Source organism: Sus scrofa, chromosome 15 (assembly GCF_054392235.1).
Source record: "Sus scrofa isolate SSC_HxYL_T2T_F1_AM1 chromosome 15, Sscrofa_HxYL_maternal_Yorkshire_Landrace_v2.0, whole genome shotgun sequence".
In the NCBI taxonomy this organism is placed as follows: domain Eukaryota; kingdom Metazoa; phylum Chordata; class Mammalia; order Artiodactyla; family Suidae; genus Sus; species Sus scrofa.
In genome coordinates this window covers 135,718,557-135,728,976 of record NC_139397.1, presented here as the reverse complement: position 1 = coordinate 135,728,976, position 10,420 = coordinate 135,718,557, and the positions used below count along the sequence as shown (strand labels likewise).

General features: G+C 41.9%; 1 pseudogene; it reads right to left on the bottom strand.

Annotated features, from left to right (window-relative positions):
• Positions 1-254: 254 nt before the first annotated feature.
• LOC100737339 (mitochondrial fission factor pseudogene) lies at positions 255-9,342 on the bottom strand (annotated as a pseudogene).
• Positions 9,343-10,420: the final 1,078 nt, after the last annotated feature.

Genomic DNA, 10,420 nt, shown 5'->3' with positions numbered 1-10,420 from the left:
CAGGGAAGTAGGTCATAGATATTGCATCTTCATACAATAGATATTTATTGAACCCCTGTGTAGCTGACCCCATAGAAGCCCTGCTTCCTGTCCCCCTGGCCCATAGCTGAGTTCACACACAGCTGCAAGTGCCCAGAGTCTGCACGTGCTGACAGCTTCCCACCTCAAGCCACGGGACTTTTCTCATGAAATGGATTTTCTAGAATGCCTGGGGAAGTTGCCTACCTATGCCCAAGAGAGCTGATGTAACACCCTTAGAAGCAGCGCTCAACCAGGTGAGGACTTAGTTCAGCGGATAAATAGTCCAGCACATCCTTCCCTTGGCAGGGGGGTGGAGGGGTGTCAATCTGAGATAAGTTCTACACAGATCCTCAGCAGGGTTTACTTCCATTTGCTGACTGTGATGGTTAATTTTCTGTGTCCATTCGACTGGGCTAAGTGATGGTCAGATGGTAAAGTTTTATTTCTGAGTGTGTTTGAGACAATGTCTTAGGAAGAGATCAGTCTTTGAATGAGCAGACTGAGTAAAGAAGAGGACCAGATAGCAGTCATCATCCAATCCACCGAGGGCCTGAAGAGCACGAAAAGGTGGGGAGTTCCTGTTGTGGCTCCTCAGGAATCAACCCAACTAGTATCCATGAGGATGCGCGTTTGATTCCTGGCTTCACTCAGTGGGTTAAGGATCCAGCATTGCCATGAGCTGTGATGTAGGTCACAGACACGGCTCAGATCTAACATTGCTGTGGCTGTGGTGTAGGCTGGCCGCTACAGCTCCAATTGGACCCCTAGCCTGGGAACCTCCATATGCCTTGGATATGGCCATAAAAAGAAAAAGAAAGAAAGAAAAGGAAAAGAGAGGAAAAAAGAACAGGCGAAGGAAAGGCAATTTGCTCTCTGTGTGAGCTGAGATCTCAATTTTCTGCCCCTGGATAGCGGTGCTTCTACTTGTTGGGCCTTTGCACCCAGACTGCATCACAGCACCTGCTTGCCTGGCTCTCTTCCTGCAGATGGAAGATATAGGACATCTTCTTTAAGAAGAATTGTGTGCTTCCCCTTTCCTTCCTTATTTCATTATTGAAAGAATTTTTACTATGTATACATGTATGTGTAACTGGGTCCCCATGCTGCACAGTGGAAAAAAATAAATTGAAAAAAAAAGAAAAAAATGGAATTTTTAGTATTCTAGTTTAGGGCATCAATTGCGGATTTTTAAAAACTATCTATAGTTTTTTTAAGTGGTTGCTCTAAGGATCAGAGTATACCTACTCAACTTTTCAGTCTGCTTATAATCACTGTTTTACCATTTCCAGAAAAAAAAATCTCACCAGCATACAGGTCTTTTCACTCCCCCCCATTTCTGCTCTAGTTGTCATTAGAATCAGTTACATCTACATACATTGAAAACTCTATCGCCCAATGTTGTAATTTCTGCTTTCAACCATCACACATAATTTAAATGATGCGAGGGAAAGAATAGTCTATGATATTTACCCCAATATGTCCTATTTCTATTGCTCTTCCTTATTCCTGAGGTTTCAGGTTTCTTTCAGACATCATTTCCCTTCTACCCAAAGAACTTCCTTTAGTAATTCCGAGTTTTTCTTCAGCTTTATTTCATTTTCATTCCTGAAGTGCATTTTACCGAGTATAGAATCCTGGGGTGACAGCTCATTTCCTCACCACTTAGGATATGTTGTTCCACTTCCTTCTGGCCCCCACGGTTTATAATGGAAAGATCCACAGTGATTTGGATTATTGTTCTCCTTTAAGTGATATGCTGCTCTTCTCTTAGTTGTTTTCAAGATTTTCTTCTTCTTCTTCTTCCTTTTTTTTTTTTTTTTTTTTGCTTTTTAGGGCTGCACTCTCCTCATATGGAAGTTCCCAGACTAGGAGACAAATCGGAGCTACAACTGCCGGCCTACACCCCAGCCACAGCAACTCAGGATCCGAGTTGAATCTGCAACCTACACCACAGCTCATGGCAATGCTGGATCCTTAACCCACTAAGCAAGGCCAGGGATCAAACCCACATCTTCATGAGTATTAGTTGGGTTCGTTAATCACTGAGCCATGAAGGGAACTCCCAAGATTTTTTTTGCTTTTAGTTTTCCGACGTTTGATTGTGATATACTAGGACATCAGGTTTATCCTTTTTGGAGTTCACCGAACTTACTGAATCCGGAGGTTCATGGCTTTTGACAAAGTCACTGTGGTGGCTTGGACTGGGCAACCACACTGAGCTGAGCACTTCCAGCTGGCTCTGCACTTTACCCAGAGGAGCTTGCACCTAAGGGGGAAGCCAGACCTGCATGCTCTCCAAGGGAGCAGCTTCTGACTCCTGTCACCATGGCAACTGTGCTTCCTTTGCCCTATCTGTTGCTAGGGTGATTGTCAGCACAGAGTGAGAGATTCCCACAGTAAGAATTGGTTGCCATGGCGTAAGGTGAGCAGACAGGAATCTGCCATTCTTCCCCAGATTAGGGTCCTTGATTAGCTCTAAATCTAGGGGAAAATCAGGGCCTGGAGAGAAGATTAGACACAGAAGCCAAGGGGAGGCTGGCTGTGGGGCAGCCACTGTACCTCAGGACTTACCCAAATCAGGACTGATATTAGAGCCCCTTATTTATTGGGGGATGGGGATTTTTCATTGTGTGGGGGGGTACTCTATACACAAAAAGTCCAAATCCCATCTTTCCTCCCCCTTTAGGGCTTCTCTGAATTGTTTCCTTCCCTGAGCAAAACTCGGTAGCTGATCAAAGCAGCCCCATCCTCCACCTCCTACTTTGCCGTCCACAGGGCAGTTCTAGGACAACCTGCTTCCAAATTTTTCAATAGGTTATTGTTAAAACCCTTTTTGTGGGCTTGTCTGGTGGCAAGACAGGTGGGCTCCAGCCAGAGCCTCTGAAATATGTAAGGTCACAACAGAGAGGACATTTGGGGTGGGATGTTAAACAGCTCCTTGGTGCAGGTAGAAGCCTGGTTTCTTTGGGATGGTTTTTTTTTTTTTTTGGTTGGGGGGGTGTCATTTGTTTGCTTTGCTTTTTAGGGCTGCACCCAAGGCCTATTAGTGGTTGAATCAGAGTTGCAGTTGCTGGCCTATGCCACAGCCACAGCAATGCCAGATCCAAGCCACATCTGCAACCTACACCACAGCTCAGGGCAATGCTGGATCCTTAACCCATTGAGCGAGGCCAGGGATGAAACCCACATCCTCATGGATACGAGTTGGGTTTGTTACCGCTGACCCACAACGGGAACTCTGGAAGCCTTGTTTCTGATTTCTTTCTCTTTCCACACATCACTCATAACATGAATGCAAGGCGGGGTAGGACCACAGCTGAAGTGCAACTTTTCTTTCTTTCTTTCTCTCTCTCTCTTTTTTTTTTTTTTTTTTTTTTTTTGGTCTTTTTGTCTTTTCTAGGGCTGCTCCTGCAGCATATGGAGGTTCCCAGGCTAGGGGTCTAATTGGAGCTGTAGCTGCTGGCCTACTACGCCAGAGCCACGGCAACACCAGGTCCAAGCCAAGTCTGCGACCTACACCACAGCTCATGACAACGCTGGATCCTTAACCCCCTGAGCGGGGCCAGGGACCGAACCCGCAACCTCATGGTTCCTAGTCGGATTCGTTAACCACTGCGCCACGACGGGAACTCCTGAAGTGCAATTTTTCTTCACCCACTTCCCCCCGACCAGCACCTGCCATGGTTTATGGTGGTCTCTTTTCCCTTGGGAAAGGAACCCCCTCCCCTTGAACTCCAAGTCCAATAGGCCTGATAACTTGCTTGGTCTTCTGAGGATATCACTGTCAGCATTAGGGCCCTCGCCAAAGAATAGCGAAAAGAAGTGCAATATCAGTGCATGGAAAATGTATCATTTTGATAGCCTTTTCCCTGGAAGTTTGAAATCTTAAACGGGAGCGAGAAGTACACTCATGTCTGCTCAACCCACCCAAAGACCAGCATGTCCCTTTTTTCCTGTAGCATTATACTTCTCAAAGCGGATTCATGCTCATTTGCTCCTAGGCCTAAATTATTTCGGTAAATAATATAAAAGTATCATGTAGGGAGTTCCCATCGTGGCTCAGCGGTAACGAACCTGACTAGTATACATGAGGATGAGGGTTCAACCCCTGGTCTCGCTCAGTGGGTTAAGGATCCAGCGTTGCTGTGAGCTGTGGTGTAGATCGCAGATGAGGCTCGGATCCTGTGTCACTGTGGCTGTGGTGTAGGCTGGTAGCTGCAGCTCCGATTTGACTCTTAGCTTGGGAACTTCCATATACCACACATGCAAACCTAAAAAGCAATAAATAAATAAATATATTATGTACAACCCAAATCACTGATAACCAGTTCCTGGTAAAAGAGCTTGGGTCAGACCCTCCCACTAACATTAAACGTATATACTCTAGGAGTTCCCATCATGGCACAGTGGTTAACGAATCTGACTAGGAACCATGAGGTTCAGGGTTCGATCCCTGCCCTTGCTCAGTGGGTTAACGATCCGGCGTTGCTGTGAGCTGTGGTGTAGGTCGCAGATGTACCTCGGATCTTGCGCTGCCGTGGCTCTGGCATCGGCCAGTGGCTACAGCTCCGATTGGACCCCTAGCCTGGCAACCTCCATATGCTGCAGGAGCAGCCCAAGAAATGGCAAAAAGACAAAAACAACAACAACAACAACAAAAACGTATATACTCTAGATAAAATATAGGGATTGTCTGAAAGCATGGAGACCAGCCAAAAGCAAGAAAAACTAGAGGTACTATAATCCTTGAAACAAGGAACCCCCACCCCCAACCAATGAGTTCCACGTTTAACAGACTTTTCCCCTAAGGATGCTCGACAGTTTTCTGCAGCACATGGAGAAAAGAGGCATGAAAAGCAGAAAGCGGAAGCCTGAATGGCTGAGGAAGTAGTGGTTGGGGTATGGAAATGCCAGAGAAGCTGGAGATTGAGCAAGAATTCTGGGAATGAGTGAGTGGCAAAGAAGGGAACCTAAAATCCACATTCAAATTTCCCTCACTTGGATACCTTCTAAATGGCGTGAGTGCAGGGTGCGTTTTGATGCACCCGAGTGGAAAAGGCAACTATCTGAATAGAGATTTTCACAGTTGCCATAGTGTTCGAGACAGCAAGTTTGGGGTTCAGGACCCACAAATTTAAAAGGCTTTGGTAAACACGTTGGCATGTTCATGAAATCCCCAAAGGATGACACGCTAGCTGTACATGTGATGCGCCAGGACTAAGGGATGCAGCCTAGGATTAAGAGAACTACAATACTTCTGCCCTAACCAGGCTTCAAGGCTTTCTATCAAAAATTTAGTTTCATCCAGAATAAACTCAATGGAAACGAGTATAAATCAGAGTCTTTACCCTGCATCAACCTCAAATGTCCAGGGTACAACAAATAATTGATTGGTAAAGAAGCAGGAAAATGCCAACCATAATCAAGAGAAAGTCATTAATAGAAACAGATCTATAGGTGAGCTGGATGTTAGCAGATGAGGAAATAAAGACAGCTATTATAAATATGTTAAATAATTTATAAGGAATGATAAACCAAAAAAAAAAAAAAGAAAGAAATGATAAACAACTGGGAAACTTCAGCAGAGAAATAGAAACTGTAAAAAAAGAATAAAATTCAAATTCTATAATTGAAAAAGTATTATTTGTTATTCATTGAAATTAAATTCATTGAATGAGTTTAAATTAATACAGACTGGATGCAGCAGAAGGGATCAAGTTAATAGAAATGATTCAAACAGAAGCACTGAGAGAAAAGGATCAGAAAAAAAGAAACAGCATAGAATCCAAGACCTGTAGGATAATAGCAAATAGTGTAACATATGTGTAATGGGAGTTTTAGAAGGAGAGGAGAGCTCATCAATTTTTATTGATGTTTTTGGAGACTGACCAAGATGGAAGGAAATGTAGAATAAAAGTGTTTCCCCACTTGTGTTTGAAAAACAAACAGGGAGTTCCTGTTGTGGCTCAGTGGTTAATGAATCTGGCTAGGAACCATGAGGTTGCAAGTTCGATCCCTGGCCTCGCTCAGTGGTAAAGGATCAGGGGTTGCCATGAGCTGTGGTGTAGGTCACAGACGCAGCTCTGGTCTGGCATGGCTGTGGCGTAGGCCGGTAGCTACAGCTGCGATTAGACCCCTAGCCTGGGAACCTCCATATGCCTTGGGTGTGGCCCTAAAAAGACAAAAAGACCAAAAAAATTTAAAAATAAAAAATAAATAAATAACAGATTTAGGAGATTGAAGGAACTTTTGTTTCTTTGGTTTTTTTTTTTTTCCTTTTGATTTTGAATTATCATTTGTTCCTTGCTGCTTGAGGCACATTCTTTTTTTTTATCAAATGAATTTATCACATCTGTAGTTGTATAATGATCATAACAATCAGATTTCACAGGATTTCCATCCCACAGCCCAGGCATATCCTCCCATCCCCCAAACTGTCTCCTCCAGAGACCATAAGTTTTTCAATGTCTGTGAGTCAGCATCTGTTCTGCAAAGAAGTTCCGTCTGTCCTTTTTTCAGGTTCCACATGTCAGTGAAAGCATTGGATGTTGGTGTCTCATTGTACGGCTGACTTCACTTAGCATGATAGTTTCCAGGTCCATCCATGTTGCAAAAAATGCTGGTATTTCATTCTTTTTAATGGCTGAGTAATATTCCATTGTGTGTATGTACCACGTCTTCTGGATCCACTCCTCTGTCAACGGACGTTTAGGTTGTTTCCATGTTTTGGCTATTGTAAATAGTGCTGCAATGAACATCGGAGTACATGTGTCTTCGCGAGTCGTGGTTTTCTCTGGATAGATGCCCAGGAGTGAGATTGCTGGATCCAATGGTAGTTCTATGTTTAGTTTTCTGAGGAATCTCCATACTGCTTTCCACAGTGGTTGCACCAATTTACAATCCCACCAACAGTGTACTGGGGTTCCTTTTTCTCCACACCCTCTCCAGCACTTACTGTTTGTAGACTTTTGGATGATGGCCATTCTGGCTGGTGTAAGGTGGTACCTCAGAGTGGTTTTGATTTGCATTTCTCTAATAATGAATGATGTTGAACATCTTTTCATGTGTTTCTTGGCCATCTGTATGTCTTCTTTGGAGAACTGTCTGTTTAGATCTTCTGCCCATGTTTTGATGGGGTTGTTTGTTTTTTTGGTATGGAGCTGCAGAAGGTGTTTATAAATTTTGGAGATTAATCCCTTGTCAGTCGATTCACTTGCAAAGATTTTCTTCCATTCTGTGGGTTGTCTTTTCGTGTTGTTTAGGGTTTCCTTTGATGTGCAGAAACTTTGAAATTTGAGTAGGTCCCATTTGTTTATTTTTGTTTTTATTGTCAGTACTCTGATAGGTGGATCTGAGAAGATGTTGCTGTCGTTTATGTCAGAGAGTGTTTGGCCTATGTTTTCCTCTAGGAGTTTTATACTGTCTGGTCTTATATCTAGGTCTTTAATCCATTTTGAGTTTATTTTTGTGTATGGTATTAGGGAGTGTTCTCATTTCATTCTTTTCCATGTGGCTGTCCAGTTTTCCCAGCACCACTTATTGAACAAGCTGTCCTTTCTCCATTGTATATTCTTGCCTCCTTTGTCATAGATTAGTTGGCTAGGTGCTTGGGTTTAATTCTGGGCTTTCTATCCTGTTCCACTGATCTATATTTCTGTCTTTGTGCCAGTACCATGAGGTTTTGATGGTTGTTTCTTTGTAGTATAGTCTGAAGTCCGGGAGCCTGATTCCTTCAGCTCCATTTTTCTTTTTCAGGATGTCTTTGGCTATTCTGGGTCTTTTGTGCTTCCAAACAAACTTTAAAATATTTTGTTCAAGTTCTGTGAAAAATGTCCTTGGTAATTTGATAGGGATTGCATTGAATCTGTAGATTGCCTTAGGTATTATAGTCATTTTGATAATATTAACTCTTCCAATCTACGAGTTGAGGCATATTCTTATAACCAAAATTTAGCAACTGGGAACTTCATGGTGATTTGTATGTACTGAGGTTTTTCTGGTATTCAAAGGTTATATAGTAAATACATTTTCATTAACAAATCAAAAAAAAAAAGGAGAGGAGAGGAGAGACACAAGAGGGACAAAAAGTATTTGAAGGGATAATGACTAAATATTTTCCAATAGTGATGAAATACATCAACCCACAGATAAAGAAGCTCAGCAAACCCCAGGCAGAATAAATGGAAAAGATCACGTATATGCTCATCATAACTAAGTTGCTGAAAATCAAAATAAATAGGAAAATATTTAAAGTGGAGAGAGAAAAAAACAGATGCATTTCTCTCAGAAGGACAACACTAAAGATGAAGACCGTCTTAACCACAGAAGCCGGAAGACGGTAGAATAATAATGCCTTTAAATGCCAAAAGAAAAAAGGTAATCCCTCAAATTCTATACATAGAAGAAACTCTTTTTCTTTCTTTTTTCCTTTTTCTCTTTTTAGGGTCACACCAGTGGCATATGGAAGTTCCCAGACTAGGGGTCAAATCAGAGCTGCAGTTGCCCTTCTATGCCACAGCCACAGCAATGCCAGATCCCAAGCCACGTCTGCAACCAACACCATGGCTCACAGCAATGCGGGATCCTTAACCCACTGAGCAGGACCAGGGATCAAACCCCATCCTGGTAGACACTAGTCAGTTTTGTTACCACTGAACCACAACAGGAACTCCAAAACATCTTTTTTTTTTTTTTTCAAATTCTTTATATTTCCAGCTGTTGAAACAATATTTTTGAGAGCTGAGTTTACCTCTAGCAGCAAAACCAGAATTAAGCAGCCAGAATGCTATGGTAATTGAATACATGACCATTTCTCTTTTAGCACATTCCTTGTTCTCCTCCTCTAGAAGTTGTAGACATCTGTTTAGTTTGATTATCTGTCGTCTTAACGAAGCTGCATCTACAACAGTCATGTCATCTGAAGTTCCTTCAACAGCTGTATCTATATTTGAAATTCCATACATGGAGTCAGTTCTGACTAGCTGTCTGTTTTGGCGAACGGCATTTTCACTCATAGAGTGCTCTCTTTTTAGCCTGCCAACTGCACAGCTTTCTTCATTTTGAGGGGTTGGAGGAGGTCTTTCTAAATCTAGGTGGTGTAAGCACACGAGGTGGTGTTTTTAGTTCCAGAGGTTTAAAGGGAGTTGACTGTGTAAGGTCAAGATTTGCTGGTCTTGAAAATGGAATGTTTTCATTATTTCCTGCTACAACAATTCTCTCTGGAACCTGCATAATCACACTAGCATTTGAAATTCCTTCTTGGAATCCTTGTTTCAGGTCAGCATTTGGTAGTGCTACCTTTAATTTTTCTGGGAACTTCATTTGCTAATACCTTCAGTGTATTAAAGATTACTTTCCTTATATCTTTAAAATTCTACTGACTTATTAAAGCAAAATAAGTTTAAAAAGTATTGTGTGGTTTACAAAATATGTAGAAATAAAATATATAACAATAGTATACAATGGGAGTGACAAATGAACTATATTGTCAAAAAGCTTATACGTTTTTTAGTAATGTGGCATAAACTTAAAGTAGTGTGAGAAACTAAGGATGTTCATGGACATTTCTAGAGCCACCTCTTAAACTAATACAAAAGAGTATAAGATTTCCCATTGTGATTCAGTGTTGATGAACCCAACTCGTACCCATGAGGTTGGGGGTTTGATCCCTGGCCTCACTCAGTGGGTTAAGGATCGGACGTTGCCGTGGACTGTGATGTGGGTCACAGAGGTGGCTTGGATCCTGCCTTGCTGTGGCTGTGGTGTAGGCTGGCAGCTGCAGCTCTGATTTAACCCCTAGCCTGGGAACTTCCATATTCCTCGGGGGTGGCCCTGATTTCATGAGGGCAGCATAACCAAACACTTAGAAAAAAAACAGGAGAAAATCTTTAGGAACTTGGAATAGGCAAACATCCTTTCTTTTCTTTCTTTCTTTCTTTCTTTCTTTCTTTCTTTCTTTCTTTCTTTCTTTCTTTCTTTCTTTCTTTCTTTCCTTCTTTCTTTCTTCCCTTCCTTCCTTCCTTCCTTCCTCCTTCCTTCCTCCTTCCTTTCTTTCTTTTTAATATTGATTCTTTAAAAAAAAAAACCTGTTGATTTAATAATTTATTTAGCCACATCTGCAACATGTAGAATTTCCCAGGCCAAGGATGGATCCTTTATCTACTAGGTCACCAGCTAACTCTGGGCAAACATTTTTAAGGACACAGAAAGCATTAACTGCAAAAGATGAAATTAAAAAATAGGACTTTCTCAAAATTAAAATATTTTGCTTTTCAGAAAACACTATTAAAAACAAGGACCTACTGTATATATAGCACAGGGGACTATGTTTAATATCTTGAAATAATCTATAATGGAAAAGAATGAAAAAGTATATACACACACACACACACACAGAACT